At 42.4% G+C, this 19700-nt stretch overlaps 1 protein-coding gene across 4 annotated transcripts in view; it reads right to left on the bottom strand.

Annotated features, from left to right (window-relative positions):
- Window positions 1-19700, bottom strand: part of LOC308285519 (nuclear receptor coactivator 2-like) — a 64736-nt gene that overhangs the window by 42524 nt on the left and 2512 nt on the right. The gene's annotated exons all lie outside the window — the stretch shown is intronic.

The following is a 19700-nucleotide window of genomic DNA, read 5'->3' on the forward strand; positions in this document are numbered from 1 at the left end:
CAGACAGACAGACAGACAGACAGACAGACAGACAGACAGACAGACAGACAGACAGACATGAAGACAGACAGCAGCTTCTAGCCGACAGGTGACACGAGGACATGAAGAGACCTTTAGTTCCCTGTAGTCTGAGCGTTTTGGGCAAAAATCGTATGAAATTTGGCACACAGTTAGAACATGCCATATGGAACATTTTTGGCTATAGGGACATTGCAGATTTGACGGAAACTAGAAAACATGTACTTAAAGGGATATTCCACTTTCAACAGGGAGCAGTGGGAGGGCCTCTCTCCACATACACACCCATTGTAACTTCAAACTCCATTTTAACCATAATGGATTCATTAAAAACACCCATTATTTTTTCTGGTGACTCATACTACCCTCCTAATACGTGAGCAGGCCGTGTTTTTTCTATAACTTTTTTCTTATTTTTAATAATTATTTGGGAAAATGGAAAAAATTATTAAAAATAAATGAAAAACGTTATTGAAAAAACACGGCCTGCTCACATATTAGGAGGGTAGTATGAGTCACCAGAAAAAAATAATCGGTGTTTTTAATGAATCTATCATGGTTTAAAATGAAGTTTGAAGTTACAATGGGTGTGTGTGGGGATATCTAAATATTCAATCAAGCTAATTAAAAACTGTTCAGGGTGTTCATAAAAGCCTGATTAGATGATAAAATTACCAAAAGTTTTTTTGAAAGTGAAATATCCCTTTAAAGTACCAAAAGTAAAAGTATAAAATGCTTTTAAATAGCAGATCTACAAGATCCCAATGCATCGCATTGCAATGCGTTGTGAGCTTGTATATCATCTATTTCCACATAGCCTAGTTGTGCCTAGTTGAGCCTAGTGCTAAAGTGGTTAATTTATGTTTTATAATATTATAATGTATATCTGCAAAGTAACTAGTAACTAAAATTTTCAAATAAATGTAGCAGAGTAAAAGTACAATATTTGGATCCGAGATGTAGTGGAGTAGAAGTAAAAGTATACTGGAAATTGGAAATACTCAAGTAAAGTACAAATACATCAAAACTGTACAAATAACTATAAGGCTACATGACAAATGTCTTATTATACAATGAATTGCAGCCTCCTGTCTTTTGCTCTTGCATACTGTTCAATATTCGGTTTATTTTGTGTTCCTTCTCGATCTGCAAAATGCCTAGATGTGACAATCTTGTATCAGTTATTGTTGTAACTCTTCAGTTGTCTCAGGGTAGAGAAACTGCGCTCCGCTGAAGTACTCGCGACGGGTGTGTACAAATGACAAGGGTCTGTCTGTCTGTCTGTCTGTCTGTCTGTCTGACTGACAGACTAACTGGGCGGTAGGCCTTTAAGAGGCTGCAGCCAGCCAGCCGGCCAACACATCACATGACTGTTACATAACAGAGAGAGAGAGAGAGAGAGAGAGAGAGAGAGAGAGAGAGAGAGAGAGAGAGAGAGAGAGAGAGAGAATGAGAATGGAGGGAGGCATAGAAGGAGAGGTGAGCGTGGTGCACGAGGTATGGAGAGAACAGATGGAGAGAAGGGAGGAGAGAAACACAGGGACGGCAGGAGGAGGGAGAGAGAGAGAGAGAGAGAGAAAGAGAGAGAGGGAGAGAGAGAGAGAGAGAGAGAGAGAGAGCTGTAAAGAACAGAGTGAAGTAGAAATATATGTAGGAGAGAATCGACCAATGACATGTTGTTGTTGGGCGGAAACTCCCTATATCCATATTCTAACCTTTTTCGTAAATTAACCGCCTACTTAATTTTTTCCTTAAAAAAGAAGAAGTTAAAAAAAAGCAGATTCACCTGCACCTGAACACCTGCTATTTTAGAAATGTTTAGAACAATATCGAAAATGTTCGGACATTTCTATTCTGGCGATGCCTGGCACAAAACATGTCCAGAATGGGGGTCGGCGGCCAAATACATATACCGTAGACCAGGGGTCCTCAACAGGGGGTCCGGGACCCCTAGGGGGTCCTCAGAGTTACTACAGGGGGGCGGCCAAATCTTTGTGTGATAGGATAATTATTTAAGATTGACAACTTGGACCCTCGCATCCCTATTCTGAGGAGAACTTTGGCCTAAAATAGCCTATCTACAAGCTTGTAGATCGGCTATTTTCGGCAAATAGGTTGGGTGTGGAGGTAAACAAAAGAGCAGACCAAGTACTGAGTCATAGGTCAAGTTTACAAGTATCGATTGATTAAAGGTCTGAAAAAACACATTAACACGAATCAAACTTCGTCTGATGACAGTGCTGTCAAACAAGTCTATGAATCTACCTATGAAATCGATGAAAATCTGCAACACAGTTTTATAGAACATGTAGAGGGGGTCCCTGCTTCATCTGTCTCTTAGCTAAGGGGTCCTTGGCCTGAAAACGTTGAAGACCCCTGCTGTAGACTAAATGTGGGGGTCCTTGACTCAAATACATATAGACTAAATGTGGGGATCCTTGACTCAAATACATATGGACTAAATGTGGGGGTCCTTGACTCTAAAAAGTCTGAGAACAAATGCTAGGAAGTATTGAAGATAAGATATCTCACCAATATTTCACATCATTGCAACAAGGAACTACACAATCCAAACATCCACCAAAGTGTATTTAGAATTAGATGTCTGATAATAGACTATAGAGCAGTGGTGGTTCTCAACCTTTTCAGGCCGCGAAAAGGTCATTCAAAATAATAAAGGTCATGCAAAATAATGTGGGGACCCCCTCTGGGGGTCCCGACCCAAGGGTTGAGAACCACTGACATAGAATACTCCAGATTGGAGTGACTGGGGTAGGTCAGCTGTGACATTGTTGTTGTTGCAGATGCAGACAGAGGGCCAGAGTCACATGGCACAGCAGACGGCATTATGGGTCGTCATCATGGGTCACAGCGACCTGCAGTGTGATGATGCACTAGTGGAGTAAATAAATATTGTTGCGTCCAAGAAGTGCACATCATGAGGTTATTGAACTAATGATGATACGGTTAGCCTGTGTTGATAAAACTATGACGAAAAAAAAGTAACTAAATAAAAAAGAAATACAAAAATATGCTGATGATTAAAAATATGACTAATAAATTCAATGAGAATTTCGGCAAACCAGCGGAGAAGAGATCCAGTAGAAGACATCATGGGTGCGGCAACATCTTGATATTTCGATGTCCCGCTGTTTCGAATCCCCAGTACTCTGGTTAGGGTTAGGGTAAGGTCTAGGTTTAGGGTTAAGGGTTAAACTTATTAACCAGGTTACGGTTCTGGACGACAGCTCAGCGTTCACCGGCGATTCGGACTGCTGGCCGCTCGAAACAACGGTACATCGAAAACAAAACTATGCGACAGAAAATAGCTGATCTAGCGAGACACGTGTTTGGCTTGCTGTTGAAATGGCTGATTTTCTGAACTTTGGCTGAACTTTTTTGTGACAAAAAAAAAGAAGATTTCTTTTTTTTTTTGCCAGAACTAATAAACAAGCAGGTCACATTACAAGCTGCAGCTGTATGGATATGACTATGAGATGAGTCACAGACTGTGTTTTCACATCATGTCCGTCTCATCTTTCCATCTGCAGTAGTCCTACGGTGACGTAAAGTAGGCTGACAGGTGCTCTCAGTGCACTGCCCACATTCATAGACATGATAATAATTTAATAATAATAACAATACAGTATGTTAAGCTAATAGCAGATCTAGCTTGTAGATGGGCTATTTTCAAATAGCCAAAATACAGTAAATAGACCTTAGGCTATGGTTAAAAAAATCTAAATCTACAAACTAAAGTTTTAATATAATTATCGTGGAGTAAAAGTATAATATCTGTCTGAGATACAGTGGAGTAGAACTAAAAGCACAGAAAATTGGAAACACTCCAGTAAAGTAAAAATACCTCAAACATGTACTTAAGTACAGTACCAGTGGTTCTCAACCTTTTCAGGCCGGGCCCCCAAAATAATCATATTTGAACTGGGACAGCCCCCGCCCCCGTGACCAGCGTGTGTTATAAAGAAACTTGCATTTTTACATAATCTTCTAATCGCCATTATTTGAGTGACAATTAATCGTCATGCAAAATGTCATAATCGTGACAGCCCTAACTTGCGTAAAATAATGTTTTGGTCCGTGGTGAGGATGATTAAAGCACTGTGATGACATCATCTGATGACACGGTGTGTTTGTTGTTTTGAGGTGGCCTGTGGGTGACCTCATCGTGACCTCACACCAGACCTCTGCTCTGTGTGTCAATAACACACACAATCTGCTCTGCTCTTATACACTAAGTAAAACATGATGAATTATCAATATTAATATGATGCCCATCGATGGCACACACACACACACACACACACACACACACACACACACACACACACACACACACACACACACACACACACACACACACATTCACAGGCTACAACTCTCTCTCTCTTTCTCTCTCTTTCTCTCATATCATATCATTAGTAGGCTAATGGACAAGCAGGGACAAGGCTGCTGCTGCTGGAGGTGCATTATGGGTAGAATTAGCCTGTGTGTGTGTGTGTGTGTGTGTGTGTGTGTGTGTGTGTGTGTGTGTGTGTGTGTGTGTGTGTGTGTGTGTGTGTGTGTGTGTGTGTGTGTGTGTGTGTGTGTGTGTGCGTGTGTGCGTGCGTGCGTGCGTGTCACAATGTGTGGAGCAGTAGGTCAGGGCAGTCAGTGTGGAATTGAAGCAGTGAATTGTCGATAGGTCCTACTCTTCCTGCCCAACGCTCTAGTCCAGGGGTCCAGTTGTTACTACAGGGGGTCCTCCAAAACTTCCAATCCTTTTTATATTAACCACTTGAACCCTAGTGTCCATATTCTGAGAACTGTAGTCAAGAATAGAAGATCTACAAGCTCAACGCCTCGCAGCTTGTAGATCGGCTATTTTCAGCAAAGAGGTTTGGTGTAGAGGGGGAAAAGAGCAGACTATGTACAGAGTAAAAGGTCAAGTTTATTAGGTAATGACGGCTCAAGAACACAAATTGACATGAATCCAAAATACACTGATGATTGTGCTGTGAAACGATGAAACTATATGGAATCTATGAAAAGGTTGTGGGGGTCCCTGCTTCATCTCTCTCGAGTCTCAACTAAGGGGTCCCTGGCCTGAAAACGTTGAAGACCCCAGCTCTAGTGATAGGTACATGGTGAAGAGCTGCTACTGGCTTAGTGAACTTGTACATTCACTGAAGCGTTACGAGGGATCACATGATAGGAGGGATCACGTGACAGAGGAGGGATCACGTGACAGCAGACAGAGGCAGTCGGCCGGCTCTATTTAAATCCTCTGTCCAGTCCCTCCCTCCCTCCCTCCTCGCACGTGGAAGTAAGTAGTAAGCCTATCCTGGACGCTGCCAATCAGTATACAGAACAACAGACGACCGCAACCAGAGGCAATGTTGAGAGATGAGTTTAACTCATCCTGGGTATTTACCTGCATGCACGTGCTGTGCTGGTAACGTTTAGATCAGGGGTGTCCAAAGTGCGGCCCGGGGGCCAAATGCGGCCAGAAGACACATTTTATACGGCCCACAGCTTCATTCCTGAATTGTATTTAAAAATGGCCCGCCAGCACCTTCAAACAAGAATATTTTCCCAGAGTATAATTTGTCGGGATTCCTTGTTCCCTGTTGTCTCATTCTGAAGGAGTCAAAGAAAGGCTATTTTATTGTATTTTTCACCTTGCACGTCAGGCTACATTTGGTAATGTGAAATAAGGTTATTATTTTGTGTGTTGTGATAAATAAAATTGTTTAAATGTGATGCATATGTAGATAGAAGATAGACTCTGCCCCGGGTACATTTGGTTCCATTTGTACACTGTCAGAGTTAAAGGACAACTTTAGTATTTTAGATTGTAATTAAAGAACATAAAAGATGAGAGTTGAAATTATTTCATTTACTTCTTTCTATTGTTTTAGAGATTCTTATTTCAGTGGTTGGGGGCATGCGTACACGTGGGTAAATATGCAATTTTACACAGAATAAGCCCATTCCCAAGATACAACGCAACCTTGCTTTCATGGTTGGATGTGACTTATGGGGGCTAGAAGTGTTACTTACTGTTAATAGCAATAAAGAAACTGCTGGCTTATTGTGTCTAAAAAGACATATTTAGCCACTTGTACGCATGCCCCACATTTTAGCACGGTAAACGCGATAAAACAATAGAACGAAGCAAATGAAAACATTTGAACACTCAATCTTTCTTTTCTCTAATTACAATCTAAAATATGAACCCTTGTTGTAAAAAAAACAAAGTTGTCTTTTAAGGGGAGACCTTGAAATGTGAAAGTTTGAGAAACACTGTCTACATGCAGGCAGCCTACAGGCCTGTCTGCAGACAGAGAACCCAAAGAAGCTTTGCTCTGCTCTCCACGGCTGGATTAGCAACAGTTTATCTCCCGTTGAAGAGACCACGCTCACACAAACCTTGCACGTTTGAACATCTGTGTGTGCGTATGTGTGTGTGTGTGTGTGTGTGTGTGTGTGTGTGTGTGTGTGTGTGTGTGTGTGTGTGTGTGTGTGTGTGTGTGTGCATACAGTACACAATCAGCGCTGTGTGCACAGTGCTTCATGGTAAAGCGCTGAAGTGTACATTAGCCCAGGTTCACCTGCTTATCTATGTCTCTTAATGCTTTGTTTTTCAAAAACAACATATTGTCAACCACTTTTAGAGCCTACCGGTATATGTAGAGGGTATGTGCGTTGATCAAAAATACGCACATCTCTTAATGAGTTGCTGGGTGAGAAATAGCACAATTGAAAAAGAAAACCCGCACACTCTGCTCCAAATGACTGAATATTTATTGACGACGTTTCGAACCAAAAAAACAGGGTCATCATACCCGGAGGTTATGCGGGAAAGCCTACTGAGTGACAAAAAAACTACTTTCTGGCCTTGACAGCCCATACATCCAAACATAAAGTCCTATCTGATTGCGTTTAACAACGTTAGACGACGTTGCACTCACATTGTCACTCACTTTGCCACTCAATTTGCCACTCCATTTGCCATTCACTTTATGCATGAGCATACCCTCTATATATACATTCAAGCAAAAAATAGCTGGGTACATAGCTTTGTCCCGACACGCATTACTCCGGACGTATTCCTCCCACCGCTCACAACCTGGCACAACGGGACGCGCTGTGAGCTTGTAGATTGGCTGTTTTCTCAATTTGGCATACGATGAAATATATATATAGGCCTATAGTGTTTGCCTGGTAACATATTTACAGTTAGCAAAAGGTCAATGGGTAAAGACTTTGGGCACAGCTACAGATATGCCTCGGTGATACTCGCTGACGGCGCTAAAGATGCTAACTAATTAGTTGAGTCACCATGGTGTGAGACTCCCACACTTTTATCTTTTCTTCGAGTTTTTTTTCTCAGGTTGCGATGACTTGTGGCGCGCGCGTGTTGGAATGGGAAGGCGAGTGTGTGTGCGTGCGTGTGTTTGCTCTGAAAACCCAACAGTCGTAAAGTCCAAGTTGAGGTGGTCTTCGAACGACCCACTTTTTCACAGGCCCCTCATATTATCTCGGCAAAGTAAAGGCACAAAGTAGGCCTACTGTACCAAGCGCTCCAGAGCCACACGTGACCCGGAGGCAGGGGCGTCAATTGGGTATGGCAGGGTCCAGGGGGGAAAATAAAAGTTACTTTTAAATATAAATCCATGAATGTCTCTTTGTCTATCTGTGCTGGTTATTATGTTGTTAAATTACATTAACTCATCTGGTGCCGATCCCGAACTAGTTCGGCTTTATTTCAATCCAATACAATCTTTTTTTTTATTAATTCACTTACCCCGAGCTGCTTGTAGAGTCGTGGGTGGTCCTGGCTCGCTAGCCGCTAGCCAGCTAGCCGTTCTACTCTGTCCGACGATATATTCCATTAAAAATGGTTTAAAATACATTTCTGAGCTCCCCAATGTTCACCCGATGTTCGGCGCCGCTTCCGATGAGTACACGAGTGTGCCGATCCCGAAGTAGTTCGGCTTTATTTAATTAAATGAATAAAATGATAAGAGGCCTTCTGAAGCCTGGCTTGATTTTTGTAGCTACTAGCCGAAAGCTAACAACGTCCCAGCCGGCCGTAATTTGCGAACGCAATCGCCAATCTCCGCCTAATCCAATGAAAGACCGCATCTTTAAAGGCTTATATCTCTTTTTTGTGTTTTAGGAAAGCGGCGCGAGGTTTATTTATGGCGAAATCGCCCAAAAATGATCTTTTAGATGACAAAATGGGAATAGCCATTCTGTTAGCATCTTCATCCGGGACATTTCCATGTCGTGCATCAACGTGAGCACGTCAGGTCCTGGAAGCTGAAGTCCTGGAAGCTAAAGCGCTCGCCTATGAGAGATGCGCTGGCATTCTTTGGCCCCTAGAGGGCGCTGGCACACAAAGAGTTAAAATAACTACAAATGCAAAATTTTACAAAATGGTCACTTTAACACCTTCTAAGCCAAGGGGAGCCCCTTAATGTTAAAACCGTACTATATCGCACATCCCCCCAGGGACTCTCAGCCACGTCGTACATTCCCGGACTTTGTCTTTAAAACCGGAATAAAAGCTTTTGATCCGAAAATCGGCGATCGTCTAACCTTCCCTAGTCACCACTCGTGCACTGATAGCTCATGCAGACCGTGCATGAAGCAGAGGTGACGTCAGCGCCTCTCCTTCTCCAAGGCACCTTCCACCCATCCGTTTACTGTCTACACACTCGAGCTCCTCCTGCAGCCATGCTTGGGGCTATGCTAGCGAAACTTTTCAGTTCTGTTCTTCAGTCACACATGGACTATTTGCGGGGACATTTACGTGAAAGGATCGCGCACGCGAAACGCACGGGGACATCGACGATCGGCCAAAACCCCCATTCTATCCCAACGGAAATCGAGAAAATCATGGTGAGTTACTGGCCTGGGGGGGGAAAAAAAAGAAAAAACAGCGGCGCTGTTCAAGATGGAGGGGCTGCGGGGTCATGTTTATAAACATAATATTATGTCTCAGATCACAATACAATAATAGAAATGTCACGGCTAATCTACCAACCACCATTCTATTTCGGACGTCAAGGTGTTAACAGGGTATTATAATTATATTCTCCAGACTTTTGTGTGTAGTACTCTTGTACGATGGAGACATCGATTTAAATTAAGAAAAGTTGAAATATACAGATACAGATACAGATACAAGGCTTCTTTCAGATGGCAAAGATATACTAAATATACATGTACATAGTTGTGGGGGTTGTTGGGGTAGTCATTAAGGATATTCAAATGGATGCTAGTGGTCCATATCTGGAAAAGGACTGAGAACCACTGACTACCATGAGATAGAGAGGAGATATAGCAGGTTCAGTGCAGCTGACGGCGGACACACACCAGATGTTGACCCGGGTCGAACCTGCGACCTTTCACTCACTAGTCCGAGCTGAGACGCCTCTCCCCCAAAAAATCAGTGCTCAAGCTTTCTAATTTCAAGGACCCCCTGTTTGGTATGACCCCCATCATTTACAGACATGTTAATTTGGTTCCTATAAACCCCCAAGGACTTTTAAGAACCACTGCTCTAATCCAGTGTTTCTCAATCTTTTTGGGCTTGCAGTATCCCGTTTCCCTGATTTCTGAATCCAAGTACCCCCTTTACCTGACAACAACATTTTGCTTACAAAACTGCAATTCAAATATAAATAAATAGTGGTATATGATGCTATGATAACCCCCCATTTCAAGAATATAAAATAACAAATAAGAAATGGGGTGAAAGAGTTTCAAATGGTTTCTCCTTTTCTCATTCTCAACAGTGGTCATAAACTTTCAGTCAAGTTTTCATGTCAATAACTTCCAAACAACTTTAAAGCTTATCCCAGTTGCCTGGTACCATGTAATTTGGGTTAGCAACTCAGGCTCATATCTAAGTTTCTCCATGTGTCATCATTAAAGGATTACGTCACCACTTTAACTTTAACTTTAAACCTATCTTCATATAATAGGTCCTCACTAATGTTCATAATAAAACTGCAAAAAAAAGGACCCCCCCCCTCCCCCATCTGGACAAGCACTTGGAATTGTAGGCATTACATTTAGTTTGACTCGCTTACAAGTAAATATTTTGAAAATAACTACAAGCTCACAACACCTCGCACTGCGAGCACAATGTTGCGCATTGCGCATTAAACAAAAAATATATATTAACCGCTTGAACCCTAGTGTCCACATTCTGAGAAATGTTGCCAAAAATAGCAGATCTAAGAGCTTGTACATCAACTATTTTTGGCAAAGAGCTTTGGTGTATTGGGGGAAAAGAGCAGTCTATAAGTACCGAGTGAAAGGTCAAGTTTATTTAGTGGTTAAATATCTGAAACACAAATTGACATGAATCCAAAATACAATGATATTGTGTTGTTGTCAAACAATGAAACTATGGAATCTATGAACAGGTTGTTGTCGTCCCTGCTTCATCTATTTCTCAACTAAGGGGTCCTTGCCCTGAAAACGTTGAACACCCCTGGTCTAAATGACCTCTTTAGAAGCCCCCCCCGTCCCCTCACCCCCAACTGTACAAGTACTAACTAATTGGCATTTGTATACCAAACCTGACGGAACAAAGGTTGCACCCTGATGTGACATTTTTTTGCAATCTAACTTATTTGTTGTGGTTTTTTTCCCACCCACATCAACGGGAAAGAATTGCTTAGTGATGTTGATACTATGCCTCAGCTGTCCTACTGTCTCTCTGCACTGAACCAGAACCCTTCGATCATCTGACAAAGGTCTCCTCACTGAACAGTCGCAGTTCGTCGTTGTCGGGTGGAAACCTTGTATCTCCAAGTTTCAAATGTGTACGTTTCTTTCGCAAAGTAAAGCCCTTCTTCATCATACAAGGCCGTTGCACAAAAGTAGTGAAAACAGCAGATCTACAAGCACACAACGCCTCGCAACGCGAGGCGTTGTGTGCTTGTAGATCGGCTGTTTTCACAAGTTTAAATCGTTTTTAAAATGATAAATGCTTTGTGAGATTGTAGATCGGCTATTTCCACTATCAATTTCATTTTTTATGTTAATAGTTGTCAAATATGTTAGTAATTTCTTTGTATATTATGTGTCATATCTGCCATGTGCAAAAGCCTACAAGCCAAACAGAAATGTAATTGTCAACGACAAAAACACAATTGAATCGTTAAGCGCAATTATTTCAGTGACATTAATCTTCATATAAAATGTCATAATCGTGACAGCCCTACTGAACACTACTGGATACATTCTAAATCAGGTTATGGTGCTCTCAGTCACTGTGGTCCCACTCTGTGGGATTCTATACCAGCTGATCTGGTCTGTTACAACAGTGTCTTCTTTTAAAAGCAAACTAAAACCGACCTATTCTCACACAGGTTCAGAGTCAGTAGTTAAACAGAACTTTTGTGTTATTAATGATTTTTTTACGTGTTAATCATATGCAATTGTGTCCATTTCGTCTCATTGATGACCTTTGCATTTTATTTTCTTTAGTTTCATTTCTTTGAGGCAAATTGAGTCTGTGCTTGTCTATGAAATGTGCTATATAAATTAATGTGACTTGACTTGACTGTCTCCCCCTCAACTTTCCTACTCTGTCTCTCCTACACTGTCTCCCTCTCAGCTTTCCTACTGTCTGTCTCTCCTACACTGTCTCCCTCTCAGCTTTCCTACTGTCTGTCTCTCCTACACTGTCTCCCTCTCAGCTTTCCTACTGTATGTCTCTCCTACGCTGTCTCCCTCTCAGCTTTCCTACTGTCTGTCTCTCCTACACTGTCTCCTTCTCAGCTTTCCTACTCTGTCTCTCCTACACTGTCTCCCTCTCAGCCTTCCTACCAACTGTCTCGGGAAACAAACAGTGCAGTAGAGCAGTGGTTCTCAACCTTTTCAGGCCGCGACCCCCAAAATAATAAATACATTTTGTATAACACGATTCTATTGTGCTATTTTCACAATTTCTGCATCTAATATTTGACAATTTGGCCAATGTTTAATTTGTCATTTCAGGTATTCAAAAGTCCTTAAGTGTCACTTTAGAAATGTGTATATATACGCTCCATACACTTGAACTTTATGTTGGTTTGTTTACTGTTGAGGGAGAAAACAATGTTTCACATTAAGCTAATCACATAATTTGGGGACCCCCCTGGGAGTCCCGACCCACAGGTTGAGAACCACTGCAGTGGAGACCTTCTACGAGCTGTATGTACTGGCTTGGCCAGACTATATACTAATGCAGCTAACAAAAGCCCCTTTTCCACTGCAAGGTGGAACCAGAACTTTCAGGAACCTGAACCTATTTTTTGGGGTTCTGGTTGTGTTTCCATTGCGCACGGCCTGGTTTCAGACGAGGTTCCTGGAACCTTTTTTAGGTCCTGCTCCTGAGGTAAAACTAAACTTGAGTTCTGGGAACCTATGGCGGGGCCAGCAGCGCTGCTGCTCTTTTTTTGGGACCTTCCCAGTTAGGTCTGGTTATATGGAAACGTGAGCAGAACTTGGTCCAGGAACTTCACAGGTTCTTGAAAGTTCTTGGTTCTGGAAAGTTCTGGTTCTAGTTCTGGGATGGCCCTACAGTGGAAATGGGGCTTAACTCTAGTATACAATCCACCTTGTTTCAATATGGGTGGATTGTTTAGCTGTGCTAGGCTACGTGTGCAGGGGATGAAGGTCAGACTCATCTCATTGCCCTCCCGGAGCCCAAATGAGCTTGAAATAAACAAAACAACATGATGGTACAGCTCTGAATAATGGATGACTTTCTTTTGTCTCTTCAGAGCGCTGCTGTAACCTATTTATTGTTCAAGGACTCGCCTGCAGTTTCATATGCATTAGACCCACGTCACAACTCTGTTTGCAGTTTTCTGAACTCGGTCTAGAGCAGTGGTTTTTCAACCTTTTCAAGCCGTGACCACCCCAAAAGTCACTTCACTGTCATATGAGGACCACCCCCCAAAAAGAATCATGTGGGGACCCCCTGTTGGGTCCCGACCCACAGGGTGAGAAACACTCAACCGAATAGCAGAAAAACAGAGGAGACCCTAGCATACAGTACTGTATATGCTGGTGTATGCTATGTTGATATTTGATATATTTGTGCCTCTTCCTTTACAGGTCTTCTTTACTGTTAGATGTTCTCGAAACGAAAGGTTTCATAAAATACGAGGGAAAATACAAGCTTGTAGTTTTGGTTATTTTCATGACTTTAGCTCGACACTCTGAAGTAGGATATTAACAGACAAAATAATAATAAAAAAGTTAAAAAATTATCAAAACAAACCCCTAAACTCTTTTGCCATTTTTTACTATTCTGAAAAAACACGTTTTAATTTTCCAAATAGCTGATCTACAAGTTCACCACATGTCGATGCAGAACGGCTGAAGTGTTTTAAAATGTTTTTCAGAATACTAAAAACAGGCAAAGAAGGTAAGGCATGGACGAAAACATAGCTCCGGATGTGTAAGCTCACAGCATGTCATTAAGTGATACGCTGTGAGCTTGTAGATCCTCAACGTCTTTAATAGCCAACATTTAAATGGATACAATTGTTGTGGTTTTCACGTCTAGATGACCTGGTTCAGGCTGCTGACCAGCTGACCAGCTGATGCTCTAACGAGCAGCACAGACACTCATTAGTGAGGGCAGGATGCATGGAAAGCCTATCGACTAGAATGGAGCTCAATCAATACCATTCAACCAGCCTCCCGGCCGGCGGCCGCATGCACGCTTCTGTTACTATATACTTGTGAGGACCAGGCACGTGCACACATAGACATGAAAGGGGGCTTGAGCCCCTGCCCTTTTACCCGTCTGTAAAAAGTGCCCTCTCAAGACCATGAATGCAGTTTTTACTATGGTGAAACAAATGCAAATGCCCCTCTTGCGGCATCCAAAAGAATTGCCTTTTCCAAACTCCACTGAACTCATGTTGAAAGAATTGCCCTCTCTGTGTAGAAATCCATTCCGTATGCCTTATCTCTCCAGTACTGACTTGATAATGCTTAGTTCAGTGTGGTATCCGAAAATAGCCGACCTGCAACGCGTCGCAGTGCGACGCGCTGTGAGCTTGGCCATTTTTGATATTTCCACCAAAAGGCCCTTTTAGAAATGTCAGCCCCTGCCTCTCTAACATTCTCTGCACGTCCCTGGTGAGGACACCAACGTCTTAGGATGAGGATTTTATATAGATGCCATACATTTTTATTCATGTCTTTATTGGGGGAGGGGGCCTTGCCACCAAAAATAGTAGATCTACAATCCTGTAGAGCTTGTAGTGTGCGACTGGCATGCAACTATACCGTGAGTATAAATCAGTCATAACTCTAACCCCATCCTGAATCACTTCCTAATTACAAACCTAATCTCTAAAGCATTTGTCTGGTCTGTACTTCTCAAATTCGATGCTTGTGGGGACATTGGCACTCTCAAGTACACCAGAGTAAACACTCACGCACACACAGTAAACACACACACACACACACACACACACACACACACACACACACACACACACACACACACACACACACACACACACACACACACACACACCAAAACAACATAGAATGTGGAACTGGAGTGAGAATCACGGTATAGGAAATCGTCTCGGGTGGCAATGGTTCAAAGAAATATATATTGACATTCTACAGAGTATCACAATACATACTGACACACATGATGCTACACAGAGAACACACCTCACACACACTGGACTAACATATTAACACAGCACATGCTGACACACATGGAGCAATGTGTGCCAATATTGGGGCAGGGCAGATGTTGACCGCCCCGCGTTAAGGGCCCAGGGTTGGCTTGTTACGCCACACTGACATTCTAGGGCTGGGCAATTTAAACCAGAAGATATCGAAAACACATATTCAGAATCAATGACCGACTTATAACTTAATAAGTACAGTCCAACTGTAGGGTGTCGCTTTGTATCTTTATGTTTAATGATTGATGAATTGAATACATAGGACCACAATGGAAACAAGTCCCCAGGACTTGTTCGTGTTATCCTTTTAGCCGTAATGTCTGACTGCAGCCAGGAGAATGAGACTAGCAGGACACTGCCAAAGACAGCAGGAGCTGCCAGCCAGCAAACCATATGGGCACCGGTCACGAGGACGCTCCTCACTAACATACGTAGGGCAGCGCTGTCACAATTATTACATAATCGTCTAATCACAATTATTTGACATCATCGCGATTATTTCTCATAATCATCATAATCGTTTCCATGTTGAAAAATGTTCATATGTTTAAAGAAAAAAGTCAAAAATAGTGGAAATAGCAGACCTACAAGCTCACAAGGCATCGCGATGCGACGCCTTGTGAGCTTGTAGATCGGCTTTTTACACTATCAATGTTCTTTTTTGAGTATAAAGTTGCCAAATATGTCAGTAAATTCTTTGTATATTTAGGAGTCATATCTGCCATGTGCAACTTCAAAGCCTAAACGAAAGCCAAACAGAAATGTAATTGTCAACGACAAAAACACAATTAAATACGTTAATCGCAATTATTTGACAATCAATCGTCATGTGAAATGTCATAATCGTGACGGCCCTAAACATACGTGGACAAACTCGAGAAAGACGCAGGAGCTCAAAGCATCAACGAGCTGACCGGATGTCTGGAGAACCGGGATGACTGGAAGCGACGATGGAGGGCTCGTCTGAGAGCGACCGAGAGACACCTCGGACTGGGACCTAAATTCGGCCCTTGCGTCTTGGCCCAGACCGGTCCGACCACAACCAGCGTGAACCGATAGCAGATCTACAAGCCCTCAACGTGCCGAGGCAGCGACGCGTTGTGGGCTTGTATCAGCTGTTATGTGTTTGGGTGGGACTCCTGGGCCACAGTAGCCAGCTGTGATTGGGCTACTAGGCCTGTATTCAGATGATAGACAAGCCAGTGGGCCATTCATGCGATGTCTCTCTGCTCTGTGGGCTCTCGGATAAAAACTTGTGGAGTGAACGTATGTAGATCAGCTTTCTTTGTGCGTAACAGCACGCATGCAACTGAGTATCAAACACCAGTAAGACTCCCTAATCGGGAGATAAGCGGCCGTCACGTCGCATACACAAACTTTAGAAGGCAATCGTAGCCAATCAGGAGGGAATATGGGAAATGGGACAGATCCATGTTGATGACATGATTTTAGAGATACTGTGTACCGCTTTGTGTGATTTTAGGCCAAAATCTGTAGGAGCAGTGTCCAAAAATGTGTTTTGCTAGAATCCACCTGATGGTGGTGCTAGAAGAGGGGCATATAAGAAATGAGGGGTGGAGGTTGTGATTTGCCATCCAAGGAGTGTGTGTGCACAGTTTGGCATCGATAGGGCCAACAGTGGCAGAGATAAGAGTAGGGCCAAAAGTGTGACGTAACGTGACGTGACGGACAGAGGGACAGCCGGTGGAGCTTTCCAAAGTAACTTGCGACGGTCAGGTCGCAATAACAGAGCTACACTGTTACAGATAATTATGCTATGTCGCTTTGTATCTTTACATCTTTTTGTATTCTAATTTAGAATATGATGGCATTCATGGCATTTAACAACACATCTAACCAAAGATGTATGGCTCAAATCTGTGACCTTTCTGTGACCGGACAGTCTGTGTTTGAGCACCACGTTGTCATTATAGCGTAACACTGTGTGTGTTTGTGTGTGTGTGTGTGTGTGTGTGTGTGTGTGTGTGCGTGCGTGTATGTGCGTACGTGCCTGTGTGTGTGTGTGGTTCCGTGCAGCATAAGGTGTCTTGGCTCTGACCGTGCTCACATGTGCTGCAGTCGTGTGTTATCAGCATATGTTGCATGGAGAGATAACGCTCTGAACGTGCTCCCAAAAATAGACGGACCCATACAGGCAACAGCCAGGACTCTCTCTCTGGTAGCAGAGGTGGAAGGAGTAATGCACATTTCCCCTTACTACTTGGCCAAACATAGCAGATCTACAAGCTCACAATGCATTGTAAGCCTGTAGATCGGCTATTTCTTTTCAGAAGAGATCTGGTGTAGATGGAAGAAAAGTGGTGAAAGTGCAGTTTTAAGTTTAACAGTTTGCCAGCCGAAATAGAATGGTTGTTGGTAGATTAGCCGTGAAATTTCTATTATTGTATTGTGATCTGAGATGTAATATTATGTTTATAAACATGAGCCCGCCACCACTCCTTCTTGGACCGCACCGTTGTTTTTTCTCTTTTTTTTCTTTCCCCCAGGTCATTAGCTCACCGTGATTATCTGGATCTCCGTTGGGATAGAGTGGTAGTTTTGGCCGAGCATCGATCTCCCCGTGCGTTTCGCGTGCACGATCCGTGCGCATAATAATCCATGCATATAATCCAAGAATGACTGAACAGTCATTTTTAAAAAGAAATCAAATAGATAGATATACAGTATGTAAAAGGACAACCGAGTCTTATTGGGATTCTTAGGGGTTAAGTTACTCAATTTTTTATTAATTGATATTGTTATTAGAAATTGGTATTATTGTTATTACTACTAGCATTATTGATGTCTAGGGGAACATTGTATTGTCGAGTGAAATAGTTACATGAACAAATAGACAAAAGTACAACATAAATAAAGGCTTAATTTATGAATGCATGATTTGTAATAATGATCTAAATCTACAACTTAACTTGCAACTAAAGTAAAAAAAAAATAGTGGAGTAAATGGTGATGTAGAAGTAGAAAGCACTGAGAGATGGACATAGCCAAGTAATAGGGGTGTAACGATATACCGGTAGTAACTGAATCGAAAAATCTATCTACTATATCGTTATATGCAAAAGCAAAATATTGCACCGTTTGGTATCGTATCGTTTTAAAAGGCAGATAATCGGTATCGAATCGTTTTGCAATGCAAATAATCAATTGTATGGAAACTAAGTATTTGTGCCTTGTATTTAGCAATTTTAAGAGGGAACATGAAAAAGAGGGGTCTAATTACTTCTCCAATCCATATGATATAGCTACTCTTGGTCTATCAAGTGTCTATAGAGGGTATATGCGCGTGACATCATCATCATCATGCCCGGAAGTTATTCGAAAACGCCTACTTTTTTGCCTACGAGTGGCAAAAAACTACTTTCTGGCCTTGACAGCCCATACATCCAAACAGAAAAGTCCTGTCTGATTGCATTAAATGACGCCCATTCAGGCTGGGAACACATTTTTGTGTAGTAGGCCTACAGTACATGCACAGTATGTAGCAACATTTTTTGAGCGGTGGTAAACCGCTCCATAGAGTGGCTGTGCGTGTGTCTGTAGCCACTTTTCCTCAGCGTTTTGCCATAGCAATGTGTTTTCCTCAGCGTTTTGCCATAGCAATGTGTGTGTGTGTGTGTGTAGCCATATTACATCACCAATTACATCCTAGACCTATCTGTAGCCAATTTTCCTCGGCGTTTTGCCATAGCAATGTGTTTTCCTCAGTGTTTTGCCATAGCAATATGTGTGTGTGTAGCCATATTACATCACCAATTACATCCTAGACCTATATCCTAGTCTTTTTCCTCAGCGTTTTGCCATAGCAATGTGTGTGTGTGTAGCCTGTATTACATCACCAATTACCAATTGAAGACGTTATGCAAGCACGACCACCGCTCACTTCACATTGGGTGTGATTTTTGAATAATATTTGACGTTATGCATGCGCATATCCTCTCAGCCAGGGACGTGCAGAGACTGTTAGAGAGGCAGGGGCTGAAATATCTAAAAGGGCCTTTTGGTGGAAATATTGAAAATAGCGTTGTGAGCTTGGAGGTCGGCTATTTTCAGTACTTGATACCACACTAAACTTAGCATAAAAAAGGCAATGTGGCGTACAGCATGGATTTCTACACAGAGAGGGTAATTCTTTCAACATAAGATGCCGCATTCAAGTTCAGGAGAGTTTGGAAAAGGCAATTATCTTGAATGCTGCCTTCAGGTATGGCATGGAAAGAGGGGCATTTGCATTTCTTTCACCATAGCGAAAACTGCAGTCTGGAGAGGGCACCTTTTATAGACGGTAAAAGGGCAGGGGCTCAAGCCCCCTTTCATGCCTATGTGTGCACTAGGGCATTCACCAAATATTCGAATATTCTAATATTCAAATATCAAAGTCACTATTCGACGTTGTTCACCGAAGTCGAATATTCGCTTATTTTTATTTTTGTATTGTTTTCTCTTTAAAAAATCTATAGTTTATAAAGCTTGGCGAGATAGGAAGTCATAAGAATGAGTTGTCAATGCCCCTGGTGGATGAATTTGTTAATGCTCTATACCAGGGGTTCTCAAACCTTTTTAGGCCGTGACCCCCAAAATAAACATATTTGAACTGGGGACGCCCACCCTGACAAGCACTTGGAATTGTAGGTATTAAATTTAATGTGACTCGGTTCCGCAGATAAATATTGTGAAAATAGCAGATCTACATGCTCACAACGCCTCGCCTCTTGCTTATTTACTATTTGACAGTTTGGCCAGCCCTGTCGAATATTGGACTATTCGAATACTTTGAGGTCGAATAATTCGAATACTAAAAATCACTAGTCGTGAATGCCCTAGTGTGCACTTGCCTGCTCTCGGCCCGTGTTCGGGGGAGGTGGCACCTGTCAGCGGGGAGTGTCAGGCGGGAGGAGTAGGATGAATGCACGAGTACAGTAGGTGAGTCAG

This window comes from Nannobrachium achirus, assembly GCF_963921795.1.
Source record: "Nannobrachium achirus genome assembly, chromosome: 5".
NCBI classification, from domain to species: domain Eukaryota; kingdom Metazoa; phylum Chordata; class Actinopteri; order Myctophiformes; family Myctophidae; genus Nannobrachium; species Nannobrachium achirus.